This window comes from Brachycentrus maculatus, unplaced genomic scaffold, assembly GCF_059751285.1.
Source record: "Brachycentrus maculatus isolate JH-2025_06_01 unplaced genomic scaffold, ASM5975128v1 h1tg000310l, whole genome shotgun sequence".
NCBI lineage: Eukaryota > Metazoa > Arthropoda > Insecta > Trichoptera > Brachycentridae > Brachycentrus > Brachycentrus maculatus.
In genome coordinates, this window is record NW_028281060.1 from 173143 (window position 1) to 189788 (window position 16646).

General features: G+C 31.8%; 2 protein-coding genes across 3 annotated transcripts in view; one reads left to right on the plus strand and one right to left on the minus strand.

The window, feature by feature from the left end:
- The window catches only part of LOC148304615 (GPI-anchor transamidase component PIGS-like), a 56745-nt gene extending 40262 nt beyond the window's left edge, over positions 1-16483 (minus strand). The window contains exons 1-2 of the mRNA XM_088268019.1: positions 16393-16483; positions 16162-16231 (exon numbers count right to left, since the gene is read on the minus strand). The gene's annotated coding sequence lies outside the window, so the exon portion shown is untranslated. The remainder of the gene's footprint in view (positions 1-16161; positions 16232-16392) is intronic.
- Positions 1-16646, plus strand: part of Indy (tricarboxylate transporter protein I'm not dead yet) — a 74230-nt gene that overhangs the window by 14964 nt on the left and 42620 nt on the right. The window lies entirely within an intron of this gene.

Genomic DNA, 16646 nt, shown 5'->3' on the forward strand with positions numbered 1-16646 from the left:
CGATCAGGTATGCCAAATATTTGGAAGTGGTCAGGTTAGGAGTCGTAACAATCGGCGGGTATGTATGAGGAGATGCATGAACGTGGAAGAGGCGAAGAATGTTTGCAAGGACAGAGTGGTGTGGCGCTCTATTCTCTCTGCCTACCCCTGCGGGGAAGCGGCGTGATGGTTAGTTTGTTAGTTTTTTGGCCCAATATACGAGTACTTTAAATTAACTTAATGTTAATTAATCTGAATCCAGGTAACTACAGCGCTTGTAAAATGAATTATGTGTAATATGTATTATCATATTTCTGGTCCATTTCAGTGATTAGATTGATATCTTTCAATGAATGCTGATACAGTGCGACAAAAATAGACGGAAACTATGAATTCACTACACATTAAGGCTCAATGTACGATAGATCGCAACATAATTTTCTTAATTTTCACAGGTAACTTTAAACGTAATGGATCATTATCAGACGGGAGGAATATCTAATTTAATATGCTCAATCTATACAGGATTGTATTAGACTCGTTTTGTGTTTATAACAGCCGATATAATCAATATTTTCATTCATCGTTTTCTTGTGGAAAATTCGCCTTCGTAAATACGTTGTTTTCGTAAGTGGGTGATGAATGACGTCACAGAAGCGATGGACGTATTTTAATATTGGTAACAATGCTAAATTATTGGCGGCTCTATTTGTTGATGTCTATGGTCCACCTCCCCACCCCCCCCCCCTTCCCCTCATATTTGTATAACACAATTGGTAGCGTAGTGGTAAACAAACAACCCACACTACTATTACTAAAGCTCTATAAACCATAGACAATAAACCATATGACCTCATAAAATGTTCGATGACGGATATTAGATGACGTATGCGAACGCACGTTTTTCGTTTTATTCAAATATGTAAAGTTTAAACCTTGATATCTCCCTTAGTCCTCTACAGATTTCAATAAGAATGTATAGATAGTCTTGTTATTTTTCATATTAATTTATTAGCCTGTATATATACCCCTCTGTCTTTGCAAACATTCTTCGCCTCTTCCACATTCGCGCATCTCGAATGCACTTTGGGATATGTACTCCATACCGTCGAGTACTCAAGGAACCGGTTCCAGCCAGTTCACGGACCCCTTGTCCTTGTCACAAATCACTCACTTGTACTTTTAAATTTACTCACGAAACCCTCATTATTTCACATCCTGTAATATCCGAGGGGGAAATGCTACCTACCTAATCATTGCAATATTGATAATATTCTTCGTCTTGTCGTAGGTACCGCTCCGTGTTAAAGGTTGACAATCGCCATGCCAATTTTTACTGTGTCTGTAGCCGCTCTAAACGGGATTTTATCTGGGCTTATTATTTCTTCCTTAAAAGATCCATCAAATTTATCTCGAGGCCCATATGAAGCGAAAAATTACTTATATTATTTATTTATACTTATTGTGCCACTCCACGCTTTAGCTGGCATTGTGGCATCAATTTTATTTTTTTCTTCAAACGCCACATCTCATCACTCATTCAGTCTCCTCATTCAAAGAAAGTAAAAACGTTTATTATAATTACTCGAAAGAGTTTTGATAATTCGGCTTTTAGTATCTCATCGTTGCTAGAAAGTTTAAAAAAATATTGTAATCTCTCTTAAGAGGTTTGATCATTCGGGTCCTAGTGTCTCATCGTTGCTATAAAGTAAAAAGGTTTATTGTATATTTTTTACATTAAAAGTATTGTTAACTTTGTGGTATGGTAATATAACACTCTCCTTATCATTCGTCGTTTAATTTTAAAGTGGTCTTACAAAAAGTGAACGATGAATGATAAGGAGAGTGTAAGGTTTATTGTAATATATTTAAAAGTTATCATTTGGCTATTGGCATCTCATCGTTGCTGCAAAGTTAAAAAGGTTTATTGTTATCGGTTTTGTGATAATTCGCTCACTCCTTTCAACAACGACATATATAAAAAAAACTTGATTTTTCGTTTTCAAAGTTTAAAAATATAATAAAATGTATTAAAAGTAAATATTAAGCCACTTATTGAATTTTTCTGTGCAACAGATCTTTTTAGGTGAAACCTGAATGTTTTTTCTCCATTTGAAAATATTTAGTAGGTATATTTAAAAGAAATAATTAAACAATACCTTTTCTTCAAAACGCAAAATCAACACTTTCTGCCCTGTAGCGGGTAAATATTATGTTAAAAATATGCTACTTTTGCTGGGATATAGAACATTTTCTGGGCATTCCGACAACATGCACAAGTGAAAACTGACGATTTTTGATATATGACGTTGTTGAAAGGAGTGAGCGAATTGTCCTCTTAGTGTCTCATCACTATCTCATAAATTGAGACGCACGAGAAGAGCACATACAGAAGCTTGTGTCTTCATCGATTAACATAAATCAGATGGCCATGGACTCGACGTATTGATCCATGCGTTGGGGCCTATTCGGTAAGTACAACTTGCGTAATATCGGACTTTGGCTGCGTGTGTACTGAGCCTGGCAGTTCGTGTTATCAGTGTCGGTCACCGCCCATACAACACTGAGAATCTATCGCTAATAGGGTATTTTATATGTTTATATCGAAAGGCGTTCCCTCAGACGAATGTGCGGTAAAACGATGTATGATAGATGTTCGAAAGGTGAAATAAGGAAAGAATGCAAGGCTGAGATAAGCATTACTGATAAAATTAAGAAAGGTGTGTTGATGATTTGGACACGTGGAACGTATGAGTAGGGGAGAACGGTTAAACAAATTTATGAGGCGGATGTAGTTGGAAAAAGGAGCAGAGGAAGACCGAGGAAAACTTGGCACAATCAGGTATATCAAATACCTGAAAGCGGCCGAGTCAGGAGTCGAAATAATCGGCGGGTATGTAAGAGTCTAAGAATGTGTGTAAAGACAGGGTGGTATGGCGTTCTATTATCTCTGCCTACACCTGCTAGGAAGCAGCGTGATGGTAAATTTTTATTATAAAATCTTTGATTAAAAAAAATGGTTTTAATTTTTTTTTGTGATTTTATTAATTTTCTAGACATTTCTACTTTAAAAATCTTAAAATTAATAACGCAGTTATTAATTTTAATATAAAGATAGCAACCTCTTGTGCTTGGGAAAGCTCTTGTGAAATATTTTGATATTCCTGCCGAACATATTACAATCGTAATGTTTCGTTTTATTTTAATTATTTTATCCGGCTGACGACGCAATTAATTTTGTTCTATCAATTTTATTACATTATAAATATTTGACATTTAAATGACATTTTGTCCTCTGTTTTCAATACACTACTCGCGGAGATAAATGATTGAACATACACGTATGTTACATATGACTTACATATTAATATAAATAGTATTTATTATTATGTATTTATACACATAGTTGCATTGAGTTCCCAATTAAACCTGAAACTGTGTCAATAAAACGCACTCGCGATGCGAAACAACCTTGTTGGACAATGTATTTATTAATTCATAAAATGGAGCAATTCCTAAGAACGTACCTACAAGACCAACTATCTAGGAATACGAGTAGGTTTTTTATTTTTTTTTATTAACATTGATTGTATGTACATTTATTTCAATCACAATTTTTAACATATCGCTCACTCCTTTCAAGAACGTCATAAATCAAAAAACTTAATTTTTCAGGAGAACGTTTTTAAAGTTTTTAAAAATAATACAATTTATTAAAAATAAATATCAAGCCATTTATTGAACTTTTTACTGTGCCACAGATCTTTTTAGGTAAAACCTGAAAGTTTTTTCTCCATTTGAAAAATATTTAGTATATTTAAAAAATAATTAAACAATACCTTTTCTTCAAAATGCAAAAACAACACTTTCTACCCTATGGCGGGTAAATATTAAGTTAAAAATATGCCGTTTTTGCTGGGATATAGTACATTTTCTGGGCATTCCGAAAACACGCAAAACCGAAAATTGACGATTTTTGATTTATGACGTTCTTGAAAGGAGTGAGCGATATTTAAAAAATATATATTTTGCAGAGACCCACCAAGCCACCTTGTGTGTCTTGTCGGTGGAGTTCTTTTTGAACACATTTTTTATTGTTTTTAACCATTTTAACCTAATATACACACAAAAAAGAGAGAAAAATGAAGAATACTTATAAACATTTCATAAAATTAACTCTTGATCATTTACCCATTCCTTTATTTTACCTTAGTTCCATATTTTATTTCGACCTCTAACCTCCATCGGCAACAAATTAAAAATGTTCGAAGCGATATACGAGTATTGCAGTGTTCGACTCCCATATTTATCGTTAATTCTTGGTTAACGTCTTAACAAAATACTAAATAGAAGGTTACCTATGTTGATAGTTCATTATAACTTATGTTTTTATTCCTCTAAGGATGTACTCTCAAATATACAATTGCTAAAACACCATATATGTATTAAAAAGATATGTGTTTCGTAGAAATAAATATTAAATATATATCGTATTATTTTTTGACATCTCCACATAGATGAAGAAGAATATGGAAGTCTGGGCATTTACGGGGCTTACGACCTTCATTGGCTGATTTAAGTGATCACTTTACACACGTGTGACATATGTAAAGTGATCACTTAAACCAGACTATGACAGTCGTAAGCCTCGTAAACGCCCAGACTTCCATATTCTCCTAAAATTGGAGAAAAATAACTTCTATTATTGGAAATAATCCAAATTTGTGAACAAGTATTTGGACACACACAAAATTTTCTAATTAAATATGTATGTAGTTTTGAAAAGAAAAAGGTTATTGAAAGGTACGGAGTTTAAAAAATTACAAAAAGATTTTTTCAACATACTCCATATTCTTTAAAAAAAATCGAATTCCCATATGTACTTTTTTTCAATTGCGGTGAAACACGTGTGGTTTCTCGCGCAGTCTGTCGCATACTGAATTGTATATTTGGGAGTACACTCTCCAAAAAATAGTACGTAATGTTTCAGACGTTTCATGAAGATCATCAGAGGTTGTATATCAAATTAAATAATTTTACAGGATTTTTTAAAAAACGAGATATTTGATTTTAAATTAAATAAGCCCTCTGAAATATAAATGTACTCGCTGAATTTAGCGTTTTATCAGTCTTGTGCTGTTATTCTTGAATCGATACAAATAATAGCACACGCTTATTTGTTTTATCGTTGCGTATTATCAGCGGAATTTTTAGTTCCAGACGAGACTGGACTCCGTACTGGGCGGTTACTCATATCAAGTATCGAATATCATTACAAATTTTATATTATAAATGTATGTATTATTTCCCTAATTTGTGATGAATTTGCACATTTATATTGATCGCCTCTCTAGATTAATTATTTTTAATCATAATTGAACAGAATTATTAAAATTTGTGATAATTTTTATATAAGACTAGCTAGTACCCGGCCACGGGTACTGTGCGTCTGATAAAATGAAAAATAAAAACAGCATCGATGAGCATATTTTGATATGAGATTTTGTCAGCATTCAAGCTGAAATCCCATTCATACCATAGTACTGGAACTTATCTTTGTCTTTCATCTTGATGTTATGTTACCTAAGGTCTGGGCACTGCTCACTGCCTGTGCATCTCTATAAGGTTAAGTGTGTTACATCATCATATTGCGAATGTGGACAAGACACGGGGGATGCAAACCATACGTTCTTTCAGTTCGTTTCCGCTCACAACAGAGATCTTAACACGGGCAGGAATCCAACTCCCCACCCAAGTATCCACCCTTCTTTCTGAAGCTAATTCTATAATTGCGCTCATAATTTCTTAAATTATAAAGCTAAACAATTTATACAAACTTTGAAATTTTGTATTTATTGTTATTATTTTGTTTGTAAATAAAAATAATACTGGCACTGGCAGAAACATGCTTTCAGTGGGTGACTGCCAAATAAATTTAAAAATAAAAACAAAAATAAAAACCACATAAGTATTTCCTTTTTCTTCCTTGCTCCATCCAAACTTATCGTCTCTCTAGACTGATGGGGTCAGCTCTCCTCGTCCTCAGGTTGTAGGTCCTTCTGTCATGCTCACCTAGCACATGTTTCCAATATGTTCGATTTCACAATGCTTGTGAAACAATAAAAGTATTGAATATCTATGAAACAAACGAAAATATTGAAAATACTAACTGAGGGCAGCTGTCAAGAAGCACGCTGTCCGCCATGGGCAATCTTAGGATTGCGAGTGTTATCGCTACGTCTAACAGATAGCGCTGCCATTGCGGTTAAAAAATGACGTTACAAAATTCAATAAAAATATTATTTAACGTCTTATGATTTTTCTTTAAATTTATCTTGTTTTTTTTAAACTTAATAGCCTACTGATGATGTGATAATTTACTAAAAGCTGTTTTTCTTTGTTCCAGGTATGTTCCATTTCTTGGTTTCTCTTCATCCCGACTTAATCGCTGTGGTAATGTAAAATAATATATATATATATGTATATATATATATATATATATATATATATATATATATATATATATATATATATATATATATATATATATATATATATATACATATATATATATATATATTTCTTTTATCGATATGTTACGTTATCAGTAATAGTACCATCCAACGTCAAGAGATGTTATCTCTAATAATTCGGGTCGCTATTTGTCTGTCCATCTAATATTGGTCGGGAACCGAAAATTGGCAATTTTCAGTTGTGCATATTTTCGGAATACCCAGAAAATGTACTATATTCCAGCTCAAGCGGCATATTTTTAACTTAATATTTAGCCGCCACAGGGCAGAAAGTGTTGTTTTTGCATTAAAAAAAAAAGGCATTGTTTAATTGTTTTTTTAAACATACTAAATATTTTTCAAATGGAGAAAAAACATTCAAAAACACACAAGTTTTACCTAAAAAGATTTGTTCAGGTACCTAAAAAGATTTGTTGCACAGTAAAAAGTTCAGTAAGTGGCTTGATATTTATTTTCAATACATTTCATTATATTTTTAAACTTTAAAAACTCCTGAAAAATCAAGATTTTTGATATATATGACGTTGTGAATGGAGTGAGCGATATGTATAAATACATAGTTAAAAATGGATATCCACAACATGTGGGTGTGTCTAAATCGTTCTTCAAAACTTTGGGATTCTCCACTTAGGAGTTATTTTTACATTTCGACATCTCAACATTGACGAATAAGAATATGCAAGTCTTGGTATTTATGGGGCCTACGAACCGTCATAGGCTGGTTTAAATGGTCACTTTATACTAGTGTAACATTCATTATATTACCCATGATTGATAACCTTAAATTTTTACTACTCAAAAATTTCCTCCTAAATGATATTTGAAAATGATATTTTTACTTATGTGAAAAGATGATGAAGAGAAATCTGATTTTCCGAATCAGTTTGTTTATTTGTAATTTTACCTAAACAAAATAATCTTTACCCAACTGGGAAGCGTTTGCTACATTATGTAAATAAAATAAATTAATTATAATTAAAATGATATATTTACGTTTATATGATGGTTAGTAATTACCTACTTTATGGTTTCTGGACAGTCATAATATTATTAGTTTCTGAGTTCTTCGATAAGAAATACATCATATTTTCAATGTTTCATTCTACATTACTAACTACGGGTTCAAATTGATAAGAGTTCGTTGTTCTTACATAAATTATTCTATAAACAAGAAAATATAATAACTAATGAATTATAAAAATATAATTGGTGCTGTGAAATAATGTGCCTCGGTCTATTTATTGTTATTTAATTAACAATATTAGAAATAGGATAAGATATTTACGTACGAGTTTGCTACAAGAACTAATTGGAACGCAACCTAGCCTAACCTTAAACAAAATCCTTAGAAATCGACGAATGAGAATGAAATTGTCGTTCTTTGTTCTGTTGTTTTCTATGGACTCATATTTATTATATAATTTCAGTAAATCAAGTGTCACGAAAAAAACGTGCTACTTTATTATTTGATTAAATTGTTAGTAAAATTGTAACCATTATTCATTATAGCTACTGTTTTTATTATTTTTGCTACAACTGAAAGTGTTATTTTACCGAATTTCGTATTTTTCCGTGCATTTGTGTTGTCATACTGAAATATTTCGATACTATGTATGTTATGTGCTTTTATTCGTATGTAGCTTAACTGACGTGTGATTTAAAATTAACCAATTAACTCTAAATTAATGGTACAATAGCTGTGATCTTTGAATTCTTAGCGAAGTATTTTAAGGTCAATAAATTAAGAGCTTGGGTCAACCTTAACCGGGGTCAATTGTGAAGTCAAAATCTGGTTGAAAGCGAGATTTACAATTTGGACTTACGTAAATAACTTGGAATTCTAAAGTTTACATAAATTATTATATATTTTTTTAAAAATCGTTTCCTAAATAATGTTACATGTAAATACATATCGCTCACTCCTTTCAACAACGTCATATTTAAAAAATCGTCAATTTTCACTTGTGCATGTTTTCGGAATGCTCAGAAAATGTACTATATCCCAGCAAAAGCGGCATATTTTTAACTTAATATTTACCCGCTACAGGGCAGAAAGTGTTGTTTTGCATTTTGAAGAAAAGGTATTGTTTAATTATTTTATTAAATATACAAAATATTTTCAAATTAAGAAAAAACCTTCAGGTTTTATCTAAAAAGATCTGTTGCACAGTAAAAAGTTCAATAAGTGGCTTGATATATTTACTTTTAATATATTTTATTACAAACTTTAAAAACGATCTCCTGAAAAATCAAGTTTTTTGATATATGACATTGTTGCAAGGAGTGAGCGATATATCATTTTATTAGCGTTTTATTAACCCACGCAATACCTATGCTAAAAATTTAAGGTATGATAATATATCGAAGACTGATGACATAATGGAGTTGCATTTTGTTGCTGATTTTAGTTTCGTTTTTAATATTTTTTCATAGAATAAATCTCAAATATCCTTTTTTTTACTATAAGTTACGTGATTTTACCAATGGTTTTGTGCCTAAAAATGCGTAATATCTACAAAAGCGAAACAGACCGTTATTGACATCAACCGTTCACATGGCAAATGGAGCTGACATAATTTATATTACACTTTTTGAAATAAACTGCTATCTCTGGTTCACAGCTAAAAGGTTAAAATAGTTTTTTTTTCATCATAGAAATATTACGCGTATAAAATATTGGCTTATCAGGAAAAAAATAACACAGCTCATAAAATTATTATCGCATTAATATTCTCATGTTTTACGTGATAATTATGCGGCAAAAGTGAAAACACGATAAGGACGTCCTAGAGAATTAATTATTGGTGTTGTTGTTGTCATCTCTTGGGAATTCTGTTGCCAAGTAGTTTATCAGTCGAACCATGTTTTGAGACTTTGAGGTTGAAGGTTTATGGATTTACTTAGCTTGCTGAGAATATTTACCATCACAAAACACAAACACATAATAATACATGAGGAGCCGATCCGTTAAGCCACTAATAAGTTTGGCGTGAGGTCTTTCCTTTATATTGCCTATACGCAATTCAACCTGGTGCCTGAAGATGATCACTAAAGTCAGCCGAATGCCCTTGGATGCCATCTTACTTCGTATTAAAAATCGATGGATGTTTCATCTCAAATTGAGACACCTATAATATTGATATGTCATTTGTAGAATGAATAATACAATGTCTGAAAAAAACCTAGTGATAAACGCAAAACAAATTAACTAAAGAGATAGTTCATATATTTTTATTACTTATATATTTCTTCATGAGCTCTCTTTCACCTCGGGTCGGTTGCTGCTTACAGCTAGTTTCTACCCCCCACAGCGACTATGTCGTCGGACCATCTCTTTTGGGGTCTTCCGACACCTCCTTTGTTCTCCCAAGGTCTCCATCGTAAAAATTTAGGGGTCCATCTTGTGGGGTCCTGTCTTGCAATATGTCCTGCCCATTGCCATTTGAGTTTTGCCACGCGATCCATAATATATTTATGTACTGGTAAATAAAATACGATTTCTATATTATTTTTCATACTTTATATAAACAATTTATCTTACTTCTTTTTAATATGCCTTTTGGTTATGTTTTTCTTGGTACAAATCGTATATTTACCCTGTTCAGTCTTGATTACGTTATATACAATACTATTATTGTCTGCTTTAGTCACTTTTACTGTGTTCTATGTTAAATTTAAAACATTAATTTCACATTTAAAAAAAAAGTTAACTTATATAATATTTCTTCCCTTTCTTTTCACCATTTATTTGTCGTTTTATAATCAGTTAGAAATACCCTTGAAATATAACGTATTCTGTAACGTTCTTCTGTCTTCTAGCATCGTTTACCTCTGCCAATCAATTCCTGGTTTTAAACACGTCTAGCCCCGAGAGTCAACTGTCAACATTGATCTGTTGTCATTGATCTATGTCTGTCAATATTGGCATTCAAAATATATGTAGCGTAGCGTAAACGTAACGTATCCAAACTTTGTACGCCCATCATACTCCCCTTACATCCGTTATTCAAATATTTACAATATTCTTCTTCTTCTTCTTCTTCAAACCCTTATCCGCACCCCAATGGTGCATAGGGATCTACACCATATACAGTATCTACTCAATGAATTAGGGCCACCCATTATTTTTTTGAATACTCTGAAATCTTTTGGATTATTATATTTATTTTACATAAATACTTTAAGTTTTCTATCGACATCTAATATCATGTATATTACCTTCAATAATATGTAAAATATACCTGGATTATTTAAGCCTTTACAAAATTTAAAACCCTTTTTCTGAGAAAGGTCCCTAATTAGCACAGGTAGACAGATAGTTGAAAGTTCAAAAATTAGTCCTATCTTATTTATTAGTGAAGTTTCTTGAGTTCTGGTTATTGTTTTGTTCAGAGAGGTTATATAGTTATCGTGTCTTGTGAAAAAAACTTAATTTTTAATTTTAGTTCATAAAGTATAATTTTTTTTTGTAAACACAAGTGTTTTTTTTGAAAAAGACAAAATGGGAAAAAGTAAAGACATTTCTGAGGAAAAAAAGTCTAGTGTTATAGTGCTACTGAAATTAGGAATACTATCTAATAGAGAAATTTCAAAAAAAGAAAACGTTTCTCATCAAACAGTGGACAGAATTTCAAAATCAATAAAAAATCAGTCACCCGCCTCCAGCAATCGGCGAAAGAACTGTCGTAGGATTAGAAAATCAACACCGAGGACTGATCGAAAAATCGTTCAAAGTGCGTTAAAAAACCGTAGTGCATCAGTTAAAACATTAAAAATAAAATTGGAAGAAGAGGGTATAAATATATCGGTATCAACACTGAGGCGACGTCTTTACGAAGTAAATCTGAAATGCAGGCGCCCTGTAAAAGTACCAAAATTGACACCACGAATGAAAGCGGATCGATTAAAATGGGCCAGGCTACATCGAAATTACTCGGTAGATGATTGGAAAAAGGTATTTATTTAAATTGAATTTTCAACATATCATTTTAGTAAATAAACTTATATATTTGAATTAAACTTAAATTTTCATTATTTTTCAGGTCATCTTTAGTGATGAGTGCCGGTTAGAAGCCGTGACAGAGAGCCGTCGATTCGTCAGGAGAGCACCAATGGAACGTTACAATGAGGCCTGTGTGGTAAAAGTTATCAAACACCCCCCTGCAACAATGATATGGTCATGTATTATTAACAATTTACTTGGGCCGTTGTTTTTCGTGGAAGGAACAATGAACCAAAATTCCTATAAGCAGGTCCTCGAACGAATTTTATTGCCCTTCTACCATACACTCGACCCAACAGAAGGTCCATACACCTTCATGCAGGATGGGGCACCTTGCCACCGGGCTAAATCAATAATAAAAATTTTGTCTAACAAAAATCTGCCTTTGCTCCCCTGGCCTGGAAATTCTCCGGACCTTAATCCTATAGAAAACGTATGGAGCATGTTAAAAAATAAGGTTTACTCATTTCCAAATCCGACAGTAGACTGTCAAAAAAAAAATATTCAAAAAAATTGGTCAGAAGACGAAGAAATAAAAAACATAATAAAACAGTGCATTTTAAGTATGCCAAAAAGAATTGAGGCAGTTATTTCTGCCAAAGGTGGAAATACTAAATACTAACTATATTCATATGAAAATATATGCATAATTTAAGCGTAATAAAGTGTTCATGTGTAAATAAAATTCAATGTTGTTTTATTTAAGGTTTTCTCTGAGTTATTCCTGTTTGAATTGAGAAATTGCGTGAAATTCTGCGTGGCCCTAATTCATTGAGTAGATACTGTAAAAGCAGTGTTATATTGTTCGTTAACACATGAAGGAAAGGTGATCAGCCCTCCTTCAGGTACCTGTCCAGGGTCATAAAATATTACCTAACTAAGTAACTGGCCATCACGCCGCTTCCCCGCAGGGGTAGGGTGAGAGAATAGAACGCCGTATCACTTTGTCTTTGCAACCATTCTTCGCCTCTTCCGCGCTCATGCATCTCCTCATACACACAACCCGCCGATTATTTCGACCCCTTACCGGACCGCTTTCAAGTTTTGGCATACCTGATCGTGCCAAGTTTTTCTCGGTCTTCCTCTGCTCTTTTTCTCAACTACATTCGCCTCATAAATTTATTTTACCGTTCTTTCCTCACTCATTCTTTCCACATGTCTAAACCATCTCAACACACCTTTCTCAATTTTATCGGCAATAAAACTTATCTCAGCTTTGAATTCCTTCCTTATTTCACCATTCGAACATCTATCATACATCGTTATGCCGCGCATTATGAGATTTCGACTGCATTCTGTGTACTTTCATCCTTTTTTTTACAATATCATGCTTCACTTCCATACATTAGGATTGGAACCAGGACTCCGTTGTTAACAGTTATTACCATATATTTGGACACAAAAAAATATTGCAAACACATGATTTCTATTTTTGTTAGATCAATGCAGATCTGGTGTTTTCATAAGAGAGAAATATCGTGAAAAAAATGTCAAACATATTTTGAATGTTTGAATTTACCGGTTGGAACCGGTGAAGACACTGCGATAAGCACGTGGCGCTTATGTAAATATACCCTAAATCGCATCATGCTTTATAACGCAATTAAACATATGATTGCAAGTTATAAATTAAGCTGAAAATAAACACTTTTCCTCTGTAGAAAAGAAAGACCTTCAAATGATGTAATACGTATATAGCCTCTACGCAGAAGGCACGAATGGCTAGTATCGTACCTGTGTACCATCTCGTGACTAGTTGTCGTATTTTTACGCTTGTTTGTAACGGTTTTATGTAAAAAAGAGATAATTTTACGTAAAAGATAACACGCATTTGCTAAATCCTTGAATGATAAAATAAAACAGTAAATGTTGAGTAACAAAATATATAATGCAGTGGAAAAAACACGAGGTTTTTGTTAGGACCGAGTCACTGAAATATTTGGCAAATCAATAAAGTATGGCGCACAATTTTAACACGTAATATTGCTATAGAAGAAAAAATACCCTTCTTCTACATCAATTAGAATTTTATTTTCATTAATTGATTCAGCAGTCATTTTGTGGTAATAGCTATAGAAGAAGAAATACCCTTCTTCTACAGCAATTAGTATTTTACTTTCATTAATTGATTCGGCAGTCATTTTGTGGTAATAGCTATAGAAGAAATACCCTTCTTCTACAGCAATTAGTATTTTACTTTCATTAATTGATTCGGCACTCATTTTGTGATAATAACTTTTAATTTATAATTTATGTTTTACCTACTTGTTAAATATCACTATTTCTTAAAATCTATTCTAACGCGAGTTTCGATGCATTCTGCATCATTTGTGTGCATCGTACGGTGTTTGAAAATGATACGGAATGTATCGAAACATGTGTCACAATAGGTTTTTAGAAATAGCGATATTTACCAAGTAAAACTAATATTACTATACTGTTGTATGTATCTGTTCGCCTGCATAGTGTAGTGCAGTGGTTCTGAATTAGTGTTTACTGCACACCATTATATAAGAAAAACCTAAAATTCGCAAACCCCTCACTCGCGGAAATGATAAATAAATAATGAAACCATTTTATTTTATTTATTGTTTCGGCATTAACTTTGTGGTAAGACATGTTACAATAATTAAAGAAAACACTTCGTTTTTATTTTAAAACATTTATTACCATTGACGGTGAAAATCAGTTTATTGTGATAAATTTGATTAAATTATCTTAGTCGAGAGATTGCCTCGCGTATCTCTTCATGATTAGTGATTATTGTATATAATATATATATATATATATATATATATATATATATATATATATATATATATATATATATATATATATATATATATATATATATATATATATATATATATATATATATATATATATATATATATATATATATATATATATATATATATATATATATATATATCTATATATATATATATATATATATATATATATATATATATATATATATATATATGTATATATATATATATATATATATATATATATATATATATATATATATATATATATATAATATATATATATATATATATATATATATATATATATATATATATATATATATATATATATATATATATATATATATATATATATATATATATAAATAATATATATTGTATACAATAATCTGTAATAGTATATTTATTGATTTGTCGTTTAATTTGTAGAACTCCGTTTTAATTTATGTATTTAGTTATAAATCAATCACAGATTTTTTAGTCTAGTAGACTAAAAAATCTGTGATTGATTTAGTTGCATTTTATTGTTAAAAAAAAAAACACATAAAAAATAACATTGTAACAATTGTTCTCGCCTAGTTATGGCATTTTCAAACAAATGTCTGTTCGTTCAAGGAACATTCCATTACTAGTCGAAACAATTGTCACAATATTAATTTGTATGTGTTTTTTAACAATAAAATAATACTTACTTAGTAGACTCAATTTTTTTAAATGAATACATAAATTAAACACATGTATACTAACATAAATCTGTCCGCCTCCGTAGTGCAATGGTCAACGCGCTCGGCTACCGTTCTGGAGGTCCCGGGCGATTCCCAAGGGGGGTAAAATAAATATAAGTGATTTTTTCACTGTAATATTTATTCAATATTACCATGGACTGGTACCTGAAGCGGGGGGCTGATCACCTTTCCTTCATGTGTAAAATGATCAAGATAACACTGCGTTTATATGACACAGTGCCCTATGCACCATTCGGGTGCGGATAATGTTTTTTTTATACTAACATGACGAACATAAAAAATTATAACTAAGTCAATGGTTTGAATATAACATTTGAAACAGTCAGTAATATGTCGCGTGGATTTGTTTTGAAGTACCCAATAATGACAAATGACCCTTATTATTAGAATCAATTGAACCAATCACATATTCGGTTGGCTTTTAGTTCGTGACGCTTGCAGCGTATACGAAACTAAGTATTCAACCAACAAAATTTGTTATTTAAATACGAGATTTTTACTGTGTTACTTATACGCGACACGCATTTGCAAATCAAAATTCAACCAGTACAACCAAATTTAAATTATGTATTTTGAAAACGTGATGAGCACAATTTTAAGACCACAATTGCATTGGATAACGAAAATCAAAAAACAAATACATTCGTCGATCAAAAATGGAGAGTTTGAATAATAAAACATTTCTTAAGGCCATACTCGCAATCACAGGATTCATTCGGCGTTCGGCTAAGCTAAGAGCCGCATGTCATTACACGTCTGATTTTTTTTTTTAAATATGTATTGGATTTTTTTAGAATTTTCGTTGAAAAATATTTTTTATAATTTTTTAACCCGTTACCTTTCAGTGACTATTTTCTTTTCAATACCATGTACATATATTTTTCAAAGAAAAACAAATTTTTTCAATACAAAAACGATATTTTAAAAGAAAAAAATAATTACGTCAAATGTTACCTAGGCTTAAAGAATGTGTTATCATTTAACGTATGTAGGGCCTTAAATGGTCTAGTGATTGGTGCCTATACCACCTCACATCGATTGACCCAACAGAAAAACAACAGAAATATATTTTAAATATTATCAGTTTAAATTTAAAAACAGTTTTTTTTGTAAATAATAGTACTTACCCGCAACGTTTTCGTAATACGGAATATAAATGTATTATGTGCGCAAATTAACATCTAGCTGCTGGCAACACTGAAACAATGGAACAAGACAATTTGAATGTCGGCGGTCATTGGCCATCGCCTGTAATATATCGGCTATCGAGGGGTCAAAACCCACATTGTTTTCTGAAGGTTAATCGACATAAAACTGTAAAAGAACGTATCAAAGTGTACCTTACTATTGTAACTTACATTCGTGAGGGAGATTGACTTAAAATTGAGATTTGGTCTACTAATCATCACGGTACACAAGTGTGCCGCGGCTCACACTTTGCGGAACAATGTCCTAATAGATATTATAAACAACGTCATAGACAATAATATCTTGTAAAATAACAGGACAGGTGTCATAAACATGGCGTCATTAACCGTTAAATCTTTATCTTAATGGCAGCCATCAGCTGGTTTTTCCTTATACGCATTTATGATACAAAGAGGGAACTGCA